General features: G+C 39.8%; 1 long non-coding RNA gene and 1 other non-coding gene across 4 annotated transcripts in view; both read left to right on the forward strand.

Annotated features, from left to right (window-relative positions):
- Window positions 1–16147, forward strand: part of LOC129646189 (uncharacterized) — a 98425-nt gene that overhangs the window by 44206 nt on the left and 38072 nt on the right. The window lies entirely within an intron of this gene.
- TRNAC-GCA (transfer RNA cysteine (anticodon GCA)) lies at window positions 216–287 on the forward strand. The gene has a single exon. It is a non-coding gene; the product is annotated as a tRNA-Cys (tRNA).

Genomic DNA, 16147 nt, shown 5'->3' on the forward strand with positions numbered 1-16147 from the left:
TCACGAGACCCCTGAGTAACTCTCAGAAATAGGTGGAGTGGAGTGATACTGAGAGGTGCTCACTGTAAGCAAATCCGCCACAGGAAGCTTCAACTGTGGAATTATAATTTGGAAATAAAAGAGTGTATCAGCTGAGATAGATTGACTCGAAGGATTCGATTTGATCAACAGAGTGCCTGAACAACGATTGATGGAGGTTCATGACATTGTGGACTTCCCTGGTGGCTCAGATGGTAAAGCATCTGCCTGCAATGCAGGAGACCCAGGTTCGATCCCTGGGTTGGGAAGATCCTCTAGAGAAGGAAATGGCAACCCACTCCAGTACTCTTGCCTGGATAATCCCATGGACGGAGGAGCATTGTAGGCTACAGTCCATGGGGTCACAAAGAGTCGGACATGACTGAGCGACTTCATATAACATCGTACAGGAGGCCATCCCCAAGAAAAATAAATGTAAAATTGTTGTCTGAGGAGGCCTTACAGATAGCTGAAAAGAAGAGAAGTGAAAGGCAAAGAAGAGGAAGGATATACCCATCTGAATGGAGAGTTCCAAAGAATAGCAAGGAGAGATAAGAAAGCCTTCTTAAGTGATCAGTGCAAAGAAATAGAGAAAAACAATAGAATAGGAAAGACTAGAGATCTCGTCAAGAAAATTAGAGACAGCAACAGAATATTTCTTGCAAAAATGGGCACAATAAGGGACAGAAATTGTATACACCTAACAGAAGATATAAATCATTATTGATAGTTATTGTAACATGTGGTTGTCCTGGGACTGTTAGAGCTGAAAAAGGCATTAACATCTAGTCTGATACTCTCTTTTTATGGTCAGGAAATAGAAGTTCAGAGGCATTAAGTGACTTGCTGAATGCCTTGCAGTGAGTTGGACAGAACCCTAAACACTTGTTTTCCAAATTCTTATTCTGGTTTTTGTTTGCTCATTTGTTTTCACAAGCATTTTTAGGAGTTTATAATATGAATTCAATTTGCCAATTCTGAAAATTTTAATTTGTAATTTTCTCTGTATTATCATTTTTAACCTTCCTGTTCCAACAGTGAAACCCAACATTCTCTAAACACTGAATTATAAGTTCTCAACTAAACATTCAGATACTGAAAAATTCTATATACAAATGGAATACCACTTTTCATAGGTAAATGAGAAGTAATTTTGCTATTATCAGAAGACTGATGAAATCAAGAATATTTTTAAATGAACAGTTTTTAGGCTTTAAAAGAAAATCTTTATTACTATTATATTTATAGCCATATAATTGTGCTATGAATACATTCGTGCTTCCCAGGTGGTGCTAATGGTAAAGAACCCACCTGCCAATACAGGAGACATAAGAGACAAGGGTTCGATCCCTGGGTCAGGAAGACCCCCTGGAGTAGGAAATGGCAACCCACTCCAGTATTCTTGCCTGAAAAATCCTGTGGACAGAGGAGCCCAGCAGGCTACAGTCCATGGGGTTGCAAAAGTCAGACAGGACTGAGAAACTAAGCATGTACGTAATCTGTAAAGCAAGGTATAAAGTGTGGCAAATTTTACTTAACCTCATTGAAGGAATGCCAGTTTCCCTACTTCCAACAGTAATACACTTGAATAGAATGGCCTATTGACCACAGAGTGGAAGACTAACATACAGTGACTAAACAATGCACTAGATTAAATAGTGAATTAATATCCATCAGTAGTTTAGCCTTGATTTCCAAGTATGCTGCACTTCTACCACACCATTATCAGGCAATAATTGCTGTGTCAGAGAAAGCAGTGGGGGTGATCCATACTTCTTTCCATTCTCAAGGGTGAATATGCCATACGGAATTTAATAAGGGACAAAAGGGTTAAGTTCAGAAGAAAACAGTTCATCAAAAAAAAAAAAAAAAAAAGGATATGCGAAGGACCACACACATTTTCAAAGTAGCATCTGGTTTATTAGTCAATGTTGCTCAGGCATAATATCAGAATTCTTTCATGCCAAGAGCCAGAAAACTCAAAGGTAACATTAAGAGCCAGCTGCTAAATTCAGGTTATTATATGCCTGATAGCAGGAGCAGTAGAATAATTAAGTGGTTTCACTGCCAACCCATCGACCAGACCACTTCTCTACATGTCTGTCTATCCACTTGCTGTATACTGTGTGTAATTGTGTACGCTTTTGTATGACAAATGTGTGACATTCAAGTATTTAGTCAGTTTTAACCTTGAGGATAATGACAAAACATCAGTTATGCGTACATCTTTAAAATTTTGGTTGAACCAATTGGGTAATATCCAAAGCAATTTTTCATGAAGTTGCCATATTTTTCTGTTTAGAAATGTTTGCAATTTGTCTCTGCTGGGAAAATAACACAACACTATATTTCTGTGGATATGTGTGCCATGTTCTGGAGATGTTAATATCCCAAAATAATTGCAAGACAGTATAAGAACAATACAGTGTCCTGACACTTTAGTCAGAAACAGTATAGAGATATGTGGTCTGAAGTTTTAGAGAAATCACAGTCCTAAAATACCACTTATTTGGCTTAATTGTAGGCATTGAAGAGGATCTCAGTGTAAAGTAGTGGACAGTTGGAATTAGAAAAAAACTTAAGCCAGAAGCCTTTTAACTTGCTGAGAAAAGACATATATTAGGTTGTTAACTCCCAACCTGAATTTCCCACCACAAAATCTATACCTGCCCACAGGTCCTCCCGTCTGCCTTCAACTTGGCTGCTGTCACAGTGGGAGAAAGACCACCCTTCCTATCTCCAGCCAGCTTCACCCATGTGCCCAGTGAACCCTGTTCCCAGTCTCCTCCTGCGAAACTTGGCAGTAGTGATCGTCTCCTCTCTCCACTCCAAATTCTCACACTCATTCCCTTCAAACAATTCTTCCCATCAGCTTTCCTTTTGACACATTGAAACGTGCCTAAGTCATGTTTATTTTCAAACACACAGCCGCACACACACACACACAGCACCCCCCACACACACACACAGTCACACACACACACAGCATTCTCTTGTCTTAATCTCTTTCACAGCCAAACTTTGTGAACCCTGTTTTCTCAGTTTTTCTCATTCCCTGTTCACTGGCTTCCTTTTAGGAAATATATTAAAATATTTCAAATCTGTCCATGTTTCCCAAGCTGTTCCAGTCTGAATCCCACTCTGCCTAAATTACTCTTGCTGGGGCAACCAATGACCTTCGTGTTGCTAATACCAATGGCTGTGTTCAACCTGTATCTTATTTGCCATCTCACTGTTCCCAAAGAGTTGGACAGGACCGAGCGACTAAGCTGCACGCAATTCAGCACAACTAACTGGTAGCCTCCTCCCCAGATGAATGTCCCCCTCTTCTCCTGTTGCTTTTCCATCTTCTCCACCTTTCCTTCCCCGTCTCCTTTAGCATCTGTTATCCTCCTCTACACATGTATAATTATTTTTTAAATTTTTATTGAAATAGAGTTGATTTACCATCAACTGTAGTTTCAGATGTACAGCAAAGTGACTCAGTTATACTTATCTATTCTTTCTTAGATTCTTTTCCATTATAGTTTACAAAATACTGAATATAGTTCTCTCTGTGCTATACAGGGTCTTTGCTGTTTATCACTTATATATATATATTTATTTATTTATTTAATAATTTAGGTGCACTGGGTCTTTTTTTTTTTTTTTTTTTTTTTTTTTTTAGTTGTAGCATGTGGAGTCTTTTTTTTTTTTAATTTTTTTTAGTGTAGCATCCAAAATGAACTCCTAATTGCAGCATGAGGGATCCGGTCCATGTTGTTGCAAATGGCATCGTTTCATTCTTTCTTATGGCTGAGTAATATCCCATCTTGTATAGATGCCACATCTCCTTCATCTGTTCTTCTGCTGATGGACACTTAGGTTATTTCTGTGTCTTGGCTCTTGCGAATAGTGCTGCAGTGAACACTTGGAGAAGGAAATGGCAACCCACTCCAGTATTCTTGCCCGGAGAATCCTGTGGATGGAGGAGCCTGGTGGGCTGCTGTCCATAGGGTCGCACAGAGTCGGAAACAACTGAAGCGACTTGGCATGCATGCATGCATGAACACTGGGATGCATGTATCTTTTCAAATTTTAGTTTTCTCTGGCTGTATGCCCAGAAATGGGATTGCAGAATCCTATAGTAACTCTACATTAGTTTTTTTAAGGAACCTCCATACTGTTCTCCATAGTGGCTATACCAATTTACATTCCCACCAACAGTGTAAGAGGGTTCCCTTTTCTCCACACCCTCTCCAGCATTCATTGTTTTCTACTCGTGTTTAAGCAGGGGAACTTCTCGGCAAACTGCATGAAGCATTCATCTTTTGTCTTTCATAGCTCTCACATCCTTGGCAATCTCAAGCTCTTCTATGAGTCACATACCCCTTGTGCACAGACAACTCCCAGCATATATACCAGCCCAAACCAACATTCTGAAATCCGGAACCTTATATCCAATTGACACTTCACCATCTCTACTTGGATATGGCACAGACAACTGAAACTCAACATGTCTAAGTCTGAACTCATTTTCCCACCCAACCCTTCTTTCTGCCAGTGTTTCCTTTTGAAAAGTGCATCACATACTCCTTGTTGCTTGTGCCAGAAATCGGGGAACAAGGTTGAACAAAAACACAGACAACAGCAAACCAATTGTTCAAGGTTTATTTAGTGGGTGTATTAGTCTCCTAGGGCCACCATAACAAATTATCACAAACTTGGTGGCTTAAAACAACAGAAATGTGTATTCTCATAGATCTGGAAGTAAGATGTCTGAAATCAAGGTGTCAGCAAGGCCACGCTCCCTTTGAAAGCTTCAGGTGGTTAGGGATTGAGTTGCCTCTTCTGCCTCTTCCAGCTCCTGGTGGCCCCAGGCGTTTCTTGGCCGGTGGCTGTGTAACTAGTTCTACTTCTGTCTTCACATGGTCCTCCCCTTTGTCTCTTATAAGGACACCAGTCGTTGGATTTAGGGCCCACTCTAAATTCAGGGTGATTCACCTCCAGATCATTAACTAATTATATCTGCAGAAACCCTGTTTCCAAAGAAAGTCACATTCTGAAGTTTGGAGTGGACATGAATTTCTGGGGACACTATTAAACTTACTACCAGAGAAGTGGAAAGGAACAAATTTCATAACTCTAAAGATGTAGATAGGAACACATTCACTTATTAATTCACTTCCACTGGCCAAAGCAAGAAAATGTTTTAGGGGAAAATAACAAAATCTCTTCACTTTTCTCCAGTTTTCGTTCTCCTCAGCCATTTTTGTTTTCCCGTGCTCCAAAAACTTAATCATTTTTTATTTTGGTAAATGAGAAAATACTTAAATTCTTATAATAAACAGAAAAACCAAAGTATTCCATTAAACAGCGTTAGGCCTAGTTGGTTTTAAGATTTTAACTGGATCAAAGGGTTAATTTTCAGCTGACTGCTCTGAAACAGGTTCCGAGTGTTGTTCAGTCACTAAGTAGGAGAAACCTGTGCTAATGCAGGATTTTTGTTTTTCCGTCTCCACTCATGGGCACTGGATACTTCAGCACTGAATAGTGGGCTGTGTTTGCACTTTGCTAAGTTACCCAGTGGAGTTGTAAAGCCTTTGAAAGACCAGCATTCTGACACCTGCCCTGCTGGTCCTTCCAGGAACCTTGTCTCTCTGAAGTTATCCTTTTGACACTGCCTTCCCCTCATTCTCTACATCCAATCAAGTCCACTGCTTCTGCCTTCTAAATATCTCTCCAATGCATCCACTCCTCTCCACTTTCACTGCTGCAACCCGAGTCCAGCCGCCGTTTTTGTCTGCTTGAACCACCTCAATAGCTTCCTAACTGATCACTCCTGATACATCTTTCACAAAGAAACAGCAGAAACTTTTCTAAATGGGAGCTTGATCATTCCACTCGTGTTTCAGTACCATCCCATTCCTTTATTTTAGAGGCTGAACTCTTTACCAAAACCCTCATGGCACACTGCTTCTGGACCCTACAACTCTGTAGCTTCATCTCTTAGTTCACATGTTCTACAGAACCATGTTCCTTGATGGAGTCAGTCTCTCTCTAACACACCTCAGGGCCTTCACACATGCTATTCCCTTTGCCTGGTATATTTCTTAAGAATTTAAAAGCACGGGCTTTGTACTGCATTAGAGATCCTATTCTATTTATGAGCTCTATGACCTTTTGTCAATCTTTGAACTTCTGTAAGCCTCACTTTCTGCATTTAAAAAAAAAAATGTGAATGAAAGTAACATTCTCAAAGTTGGTGTAGGGTTCAAATATGAAAATGAATTAAATTTTTCCAAGTTACATAGTACTATATAAATCCTAGTTATAATTAGTACCATTATGCTAATAGCACTATCCAGTTGAAGACCTTGAATCTCACTTTAAAGTACGACTTAAGGACAATGTTAACTTGACAGATTTGTATCAATATGTAAGTGCTTGCTGAAGGCTTTTTAAAAAAAATTAAAATTGATTGTGTTCTACATATGTGCCTATTATAATGATTCGTCAAGCATGCATTTTTCAAGCCTTTTTGGGGACAAGTTCCAAATTAGCAGAACCCAAATTAAAGTTTTATGTCATATAAGGGAAAATGAGGTGATTTCCTATACAGTTTTTTGTGCAATAGGGTGACCGATTTATTTTATCTTGGTTGGCCTGAGATTTTGGAGTCTCAGCACCAAAAGTTTCACATTCCAAGGACTCCCACCCAGGTCGCCTGCATTGCAGGCAGACGCTTTACCATCTGAGCCACCAGGGAAGCCCAGTTAATCACCCCAGTGTACCACTAATGTTCTTGATGTTCCTTCCACCTGCAAGAAAATCCTTTCTGTGCCTCAGCCAAGACTCCCATTCCTTCCTGATTGTATATTCAGGGGTTGCCTAACACACGTGAAAATGGTAGAGTCAGGGGAGGGATAATACTGCCTGACTTGGTCTCTTTCAAAGCCCTGACAATGCGAGTGATGCTAGCGGCTGAAGAGTCTAACCTTGGAGAGTTGTGAGCAAATGATGTGATCTGATAGCAAACCCTAGGTTCTGTAGCAACTACAGGGGCCAAGATGGCATCCTATTCTGTGGAAGCAAATACTCAGGGTGAGGAATGGGGACTTCCCCACTCCTAGGGATACATGGGAATTCTCCCAGGGATTCTTGCAACTGAGCAGGCCAGGCTTGTCAGCTATAACTCTTTCAAGTCTTGGTTACCCCATAGATGTTAAGCAGTGCAAATTAAGGCTATGGTGTACTCGTTCTGCTGGGTACTGCTATGCTACCCACTGGGGGAGAGAGAAATGGGCTTAAGAAAGGGGAAGGACTGCTCATGCCACAAAATCACCATCCTAAAGTTCGGCCCCAGAAGACGGCAAAAGGCAAGGTTCACTGTCCCAGTGGCCATCAGGAGAGCTGGAGCAGAAGCCTGCCATGGAGGTCCTTAGGGGAAAGACAGTCTCCCGCCAGTGCCACACTCATGCATGAGTCTTCATGCCCTGCCTGTCCAGAAAGCAAGACATCTATAACTCTAGTGCTCAGTCTTCTCAGTTCTCTTCACAGCCATCTACTAGGTACTTACTATCACTTTTGAAACCCAGAATCACCATCTTTCCAGCTCCTGCCCTTTCCCAATGGCTTCCCTCTCCTGGGTGGCATCTCCTCTTTGATAAAATGTTTTCTCCCCTTATAGGCTTCCCTGCTGGCTCAGATGATAAAGAATCTGCCTACAATGCAGGAAACCCGGGTTTGATCCCTGGGTCAGGAAGATCCCCTGGAGAAGGGACCCCAGTATTCTTGCCTGGAGAGTCCCATGACACAGGAGTCTGGTGGGCTACAGTCCATGGGGTCACAAAGAGTTGGACACGACTGAGTGACCAACACTTTCACTTTTTCACTCTTTTCTCCCTTTACATTTGCCCTTTTAAGAGAAGCCATCCATGTCAGTGATTGGCTTGTGATTTCCTGTCTCCATTCATATTATGACCACTTCATCTCCTAAAGAAAAGAAAGCGGCCTTCAGTGCACTCTCTGGCTAAGTGCCCCTTTGGGTAGGGCTCACATTATATCTTAAGTAAATTATTGATAGAAAAACTGGAAGCATGGCTATAACGAAAACATCAGAACAAATCCCAGGTTTTTGTAACAGAAGGACTGATGTATTATTTTTGTTTGTTTGTTTGTTTTGTAGTCAAAGAATGGGATTTTTTTGTTCTTTCTGATCATGAACACCCTGGGTTGAGATCCAAGTACTAATTTTCTTTACAGTGAAATACGCTAAGAGGATTAGGTAGTGTCCTAGAAAGGGCTGTGGAGCCATTGACTTAAACACTAGGACACCACTGTCCTGGAGTCTTATGCTTTGTCAGGACTTAGCAATTAGTCTGATGCTATCTGTGGCTGCTGGCTGCTTGTTTGCCTTAATCCACAGTTTAGGCCATCCTTTTGTTTATTTTGGTTCCTTTAAAAAGGCCCTCTTTGTGGTCTTGGGCACTGTAAGTAGATGGAGTGAAACCAGGAGTTAATGTGTAAAGTTTTTCATCTTGAGAGAGTTTTTTTTCAGACTAACTCTGGGTCACATGTGTGTGGAATTGAGTTTTTGTTTGGACAGAATGCTTCAGCTTGGAGAGGAAGAACAGGAAGTGGTACATTCCAGCCCCCAGGCAGCAGCTTCTGCTTGTCAAGCCTTTGTGGACAATAAGGTCACAGACATTTAGTAAGGGTGGCTCTGGGAAGTAATTTACAAATTATGCTAAGAACAACAACAACAAAAAGCTTTCTTATTAAACTAAGAATGATATGAGCACGCTGCAGAATCAAGGTTGTAAAATGAGTTTCCTCCAATCCAAGTATCAGGAGACTTTGCCAATTAAAGAGAGACACTTCAAGTGGGAGGGAAACCAAGGACAGAATTGAAATCATCCTCCAGGCAAATTAGTGTCTCCTGGGCAAGAACTTGGAGGAGGAGAAAGTGGGCTGTGAAAGTGGGCAGCCAGCAGACAGAAGCAGAACACCGCTTTTAAGTTTCAGCCATGAAGCAACCATGGCGGGCAAAAGTGGCTATCAGAAAGTTTGTGCTTTCTAAATAAGGAAGCAGACAAAGAAGCCAAAAGACACGGCTGCAGCTATTACAGATGTAACCTGACAAATACATACATTCAGGTTAGAGAAAACGACTGACACCCTCTGGACTTTCCTGAAGCCTGGGATTCACAATTTCTTGGTATTAAGAAATCGTTTCCTGTTTGTTTTAGTCCATCTCTGAGGAGTTCATTCCTCTACTGGCGGGGACACCCTAAATGGGCTAAATCATGGATTGCTGTTCTCATGAGCCCTGACCCCTTTCCTGAATTTAGAAAAGGCAGTGCCAGCACTGGAGAGGAGACTCAGATACCATCTAGTGTCATGATGATGAGTTTGTGGTTAATTTAGCATGGCCCAGTTTCTCACATGGGCCAGATTATATAACCAGATTGTCAGTATCTTCCAAGAAAAGGGATGGTAGATAATGTACTTTCTCACTGTAAGCATACTTCATCATTCTAAAGTTCCATAAAGAATCTGCATATAGCTGAATTGTACAACTAACCAGGCCAAAAAAATCTTTCACAGGGTAAAAATGGAAGCTGTCAAGTTTATTACAAAGCACAACTGCTTGGGAAATTAATGAACTCTTATTAATGTTCTTTAAAAAAAAAAAAAGGAGAAGAAGAGATAAATCTGTCAAATGAGACTGTTTAAAGACTGAAAATTGCCCAGCTTGCCCTCATTGTGCTCAAAAGATGGTAGCCTTTTCTTTCAGGCACACAATCTCCATCTAGCCTCCCAGCACGTTGCTTTATTATTAGTAATGCCATTTGTGTTTGAGCTAGGAGGAAATCCAATGTCAAATGAAAGGGGTTTCTCCTTTTTATGAATTAGCCTTTCTTTTGCCATGCCATCAAAAAGTGAGTACACTACTAATTTCCCAAATCTTTTCCAGGCTGGCAGTGAATAATTCAAGTAAATCACTGGATGCCTTTATCTCCGAGTGACTCATGCTACTGAGAGCCAGCTTTATGAGTCTGAAACCCAGCTAAGTTCTCACTGCTCCTTTGTCTTCTTACATAGCACAGCTAGGTTTAAGTGAATTCAAAAGTTGTTCTTGAACTATACAACTTGTTATTATTATATCCTGTAAAATTTTATCTGCCTGCTTGGTTGGATCTAAGTATTTTGCTGATATGATATCTTCTTGACAATCTGAAATGTAATCTTGACACAATTCTGAAAAGTTGTGACATATTATGGTATGTCCCCATACTAAAGAACATCTGTTTTATTTTTTAAAGGAAACAACAAAGCTCAGTTCTCATATTCTCTGATTTTTTTTAAATATTATATATAATATTTAGGAGAGTGCAGTTAATCACATTTTAATCTAATATTTTAGAAGATAATCTTACATACTCAAAGATGAACTTGCAAAAATAGCAAAGAAGGGATTCAGCCGTATGTCTTAACTGAAGTAACGAAATCCAAAACACTTTCTCAAACATGGGAAAAACATCTCTGCCCTTATAAAAGAAAAAAATAGAATTTCATATTGAAACTGTGTGTCTCCTTTTATTAGAAAGATTTAAGGATTTGGAACCTACAGGTTGAAATTCCTAATTAGCAATATTTGTCTCTGAATCAAGGCTTACTTCCTCTGAGTTACATTCTGAAGAGGTAAGGATCCTGCAGTCTTCAAAAATCTTACAGAATTTTCCAATGGTTTGAAGAGAAATGTCAGTTTTAAGTGGTTTTCCTCATGTTTGATAAAATCATATTTTGTGAGTAAGCAAGCAGTGTGAAGTTAGTACCCCTCCAATCCTTTCATTTTGAAGATCAAAATCAAGTTCAACTGAAGAGCCAAACGATAAGCACTATCAGCTTGTTAAGCTGTCATCACAAACTAAGGACTAACTAATCAAAATAGGCTATGTGACCCATGAAAGAAGAGTATTCCTGATCCTTCCTTCTGAATAAAGATACTGAGTAGCTTGTATCTTAAATAACAAGTAGCAAATACTGCTGCTACTGCTGCTAAGTCGCTTCAGTCGTGTCCGACTCTGTGCGACCCCATAGACGGCAGCCCACCAGGCTCCTCCGTCCCTGGGATTCTCCAGGCAAGAACACTGGAGTGGGTTGCCATTTCCTTCTCCAATGCATGGAAGTGAAAAGTGAAAGAGAAGTCCCTCTGTCGTGTCTGACTCCTAGCGACCCCATGGACTGCAGCCTACCAGCCTCCTCCGTCCATGGGATTTTTCAGGCAAGAGTATTGGAGTGGGGTGCCGTTGCCTTCTCCAGCAAATGCTAATACTTAATTACTGTTGGCATTTGTCAAGTTCTGGCATTTGAGACTCTGATAGTAATAAATGTACTCATCACTCAAGAATTTGAAATGACACATCCACCACTTTCAATACATAGCTTATTAAAGCTAAAAACATGCAAAATAGCTATAAGAGTCAAGTTAAAAAACTATATCTGAGCAAACAGAACAAGGAGTTTTAGAGAACTTAAGCTGAGACAAAAACAGACAGATGGTTCATCAAAGTGCAGGTACTTACCAATTGTAAAACCTCAAAATGGTTACTTATGCCCTCTGAGCTTGGTTTTCACATATTAAAAATTGGATAGTGGATCTTACTTCAGGATGTTATTGTACATGCTAAGTAAGAGAACATATTTAAAGCATTTACTACATTCTTGACATATAGCAGGCATTTAAGTTGCTAGAAGAACTCTCTTACATAACCCCTATATTGTTGTTAATGAGAACTTCATCGTCATGGTGAACATTTTCAAACTAAATATCCTTATGAAAGAGAAGTAAATTGCCTCTGGTAATACAGTGATTCCGATAGGAGGGCTAATGAAAAGTCCTTGTGATTGGCATTACATCATTCAAAGATCTCCAGAAACAAGATGATGGTGCTTGTGAAATCTTTTGTGCTACTATTTCCTATTAGGGCTATAAAACCAGGAATTCACTGTCCTGCCTTTCTCTATCTTCTTTGTATATTCTCTTCTGCCTCTTCTCTGTCTTCTTTGTATAAACAAGATTTTAATGACCTACATTAACCGTATTAGTATTGGGGGCAGCACAAGATTAAACAGATGCACTAATGAGAAAGAAAAAAATAACATGAGATGACAACATTTTAGTCACTGAGGTTCTTCAAAACAGGATGTTCTTTCCACACCACCTCTTCCTCTCATTCACGGAGGATGACGAGTTACAGTACTTCGGTGCCTGGCAACTTATCATCCCAGAAGGAACTTGGCATCCCAGAGATGTGTGTCGCACTTGTTCTCCTTGTGATCCTCCTCCCTGCCAGGGGTTTCCAGGGTGCTGACAGAGAACATACAACTTTCTCCCAAAGTATAGCTTAAAGTCTCCATGAGAAGGAAGAGTCAAAACTTAGAAGAATTATTATTATAAAGTTTCATTAAAGGAGCTGTAATTGTTAAAGCATCTTAAGCAGACAGCGCGTGGAAAGAAATCACAAAGCACTGAAAGCTCTAGCAACGGTAAATCAAGGGATACTGGTACCTAAGAGCCTTAGACAAGACAAACTTCAGTATCCAGTCAATACTTGGCCTTTAGTCGCTTTTCTTAGTAGCTATTATGTGCAAGGTATTACAGAAGCCGCATGGAATACGCTAGTATGGAACTGTCTTTAGAGTCTATGGTGGTGGATACAGACTCAGTAAAGATTCATGATTTTGTAATACAGTAAAACACAGTCACATTTGTGGACCTAGTGTTATAGGATCACCGAGGGAGAGGGGCATAACGTTACTTGGGAGGAATTAGAGAAGAATTCCTGGTAGTTGTAGCACTGAATCTGAGTCTTAAAGGAGTTAGCCACTGGTAACAAGGGAAGGAAAGGTCATTCTGAGAATGAAAGCCCATATGAAAAAGTCTTAGAGGTTCAGTGCATGTGCAGGAAACAAAAACTAGTAGATTTGGAAACTTAAAGAGTATGGCAGAGGGTGGGGAGCAGGATGCAGCTTGTGGAGGATATTATTTTCATATTAAGAATCTTTTTTCGAAATTGATGTATGGTTGATTTACAATGTCGTGTTAGTTTTAGGTGCGTGGCAAAGTAATTCTGTTTTGTAAATATGTGCTATGCTTAGTCTCTCAGTCGTGTCCAGCTCTTGCGATCCATTGGACTATAGCCTGCCATGTTTCTCTGCCCATGGGATGTTTCAGATAAGAGTATTAGAGTAGGTTGTCATTTCCTCCTCCAGGGGATCTTCCTGACCTAGGGTCAAACCCGTGTCTCCTGTGTCTTCTGCATTGCAGACAGATTCTTTTCCCTTATAGTTTATTATAAATATTGAGTATAGTTCTCTTTGCTATACAGTAGGTCCTTGTTGGTTATCTATTTTTTATATAGTAGTGTGTGTATGTTAATACCAAACTCCTAATTTATCCCTCCTTGCCCCTTTCCCCGGTGGTAATCAAAAGTTGGTTTTCTATGTCTGTGAATCTATCTTTGTGTTGTATATATGTCCGTTTTTATCATTTTTTTTTAGATTACACATATAAGTGATATCATATGATATATCTTTCTCTGTTGACTAACTTCACTTAGTTTAATAATCTCTAGGTCCATCCATGTTGCTGCAAATGGCATTATTTCCTTCTTATTTATGGCTAATGTTCCATTGTGTATATATATACATCACATCTTCTTTACCCATTCATTGCTGATGGACGCCTAGATTGATTCCATGTCTTGGCTATCATGAATAGTGGTGCAGTGAACACTGGGGTGCATGTACCTTATTGAACTATGGTTTTCTCTGGATATGTGCCCAGGAGTGGGATTGCTGGATCATATGGTAAGTCTATTTTTAGTTTTTTGAGGAAACGTCATACTGTTTTCCATAGTGACTGTACTGATTTACATTCCTACCAACAGTGTAGGAAGGTTCCCTTTTCTCCACACCCTCTCCAGCAGGTAATAGTATTTGTAGACTTTTGATCATGGCCATTCTGACTGGTGTGAAGTGGTACCTCATTGTAGTTTTGATTTGCATGTCTCTAATAATTAGCAATGTTGAGCATCTTTTCATGTTCTTATTGGACATCTGTATGTCTTTTTTGGAGAAATTTTCTGTTTAGATCTTCTGCCTATTTTTTGATTGGGTTGTTTTGTTTTAATATTGAGCTGTATAAGCTATTTGTATATTTTTCAAATTAAGCCTTGATGGTTGCATCATTTGCAAATATTTCCTCCCATTTCATAGGTTGTCTTTTTGTTTTATTTATGGTTTCCTTTGTTGTGCAAAAACTTTTAAGTTTAATTAGGACCCATGCATTTATTTTTGCTTTTGTTTCCATTACTCTAGTGGATAGATCCAAAAAAAATATTGATGGAAGTTATGTCAGAGTGTTCTGCCTATGTTTTCTTCTAGGAGTTTTACAGTGTCCAACCTTACATTTAGGTCTTTAGTCCATTTTAAATTTATTTTTGTATATGGTGTAGGAAAATGTTCTAATTTCATTCTTTTATATGTAGTTTTCCAGTCTTCCCAGCACCACTTATTAAGAGACAACTCTTCTCCATTGTATATTCTTGCTTCCTTTGTCACAGATGAATTGACTATTTGTTTATTTTTGTTTTTATTTCCTCTCCTAGAGGAAAACATGGGCACAACAGTCTTTGACATTAATCACAGCAATCCATCTCTCAGAGTAATGGAAGTGTTTTCACATTAAGAATCTTAAATGTTAACCTATGAGGCCTATAGAATAGTGTAGATGATGAAGAGTTGAGAGATTTAAGCAAGGGAATAACGTAGATCAAATTTGCATTTTACTTCAGATAAGATTTACTGTGCTTCAAATAGTATTGTGGATGATAGATTTGAGAAGGAGTAACAATTAGTGGAAGAAAGAACAAATAAAAAGCTGTTGCCTTAATCCAAGCAAGAGATGGTAAAGACCACAACTAAGGTCAAGATAGGAATGGAGAAAAGGGATTTATTCAAGAAATATTTGCATGCAAATCTAGCCAGTCTAAACATCTGAGAGGGTAAGGAATGTAAAGTGAAATTTTAGATTTCTAATTTGGATAAATGGTGAAGATACTAAAGGAAAGAGAATATGCGAAGAGGAGCCAATGCAAAAGAAAAAACAAAAATTCAACACAGTCAATTCTGTTTGAGAGGCCAATGAGCTATGTAGGTGGTAAGAACAAATAGGAAACTGCATGTGGAAATTCAAAACTTGAATGAGAGTTAAGACTGGAGATAGATACAGGAGTCATTAGCAGATAGGTACATGTTGGACTGTGAAGAAAGCTGAGCACTGAAGAATTGATGCTTTTGAACTGTGATGTTGGAGAAGACTCTTGAGAATCCCTTGGACTGCAAGGAGATCCAACCAGTCCATTCTAAAGGAGATCAGCCCTGGGATTTCTTTGGAAGGAATGATGCTAAAGCTGAAACTCCAGTACTTTGGCCATCTCATGTGAAGAGTTGACTCACTGGAAAAGACTCTGATGCTAGAAGGGATTGGGGGCAAAAGGAGAAGGGGACGACAGAGGATGAGATGGCTGGATGGCATCACCGACTCGATGGACGTGAGTTTGAGTGAACTCCGGGAGTTTGTGATGGACAGGGAGGCCTGGTGTACTGCGATTCATGGGGTCGCAAAGAGTCGGACACAACTGAGTGACTGAACTGAACGGAACATGTTCAATCAGAATGGGGAATTTTACTCAGGTGACTCTTATGAGAAAAGCAACTTGCAAAAGACATAACCCAGGGCTATGGCAACATTTATTGCGTGGGTGGAGGAAGATGTGCCAGAAAGAGGATGGTCAAAAAGATACAGGGATAGCTAGAACGATACAGCTTCATGGATCTTATAGAAGAGAGCTTCAACAAGTAAAGAATAACAGCACCAAATGTAGCAGGGGCTCAGCAAGATAAGGACTGACAGCATCCACTGGATTTAGTCATCAGTAAGATGTCAGGGACACTGAGGAGATGAGAGTATCAGAGTGATGGTAGAGCACGGCAGAATGGAGAGGCTGAGAAATCAATGGGAAGGAAGCAAGTGGAGAAATTTCATCACAGGACTATAAATCTATCATGGCACTGTAGG

This window comes from Bubalus kerabau, chromosome 3, assembly GCF_029407905.1.
Source record: "Bubalus kerabau isolate K-KA32 ecotype Philippines breed swamp buffalo chromosome 3, PCC_UOA_SB_1v2, whole genome shotgun sequence".
NCBI lineage: Eukaryota > Metazoa > Chordata > Mammalia > Artiodactyla > Bovidae > Bubalus > Bubalus kerabau.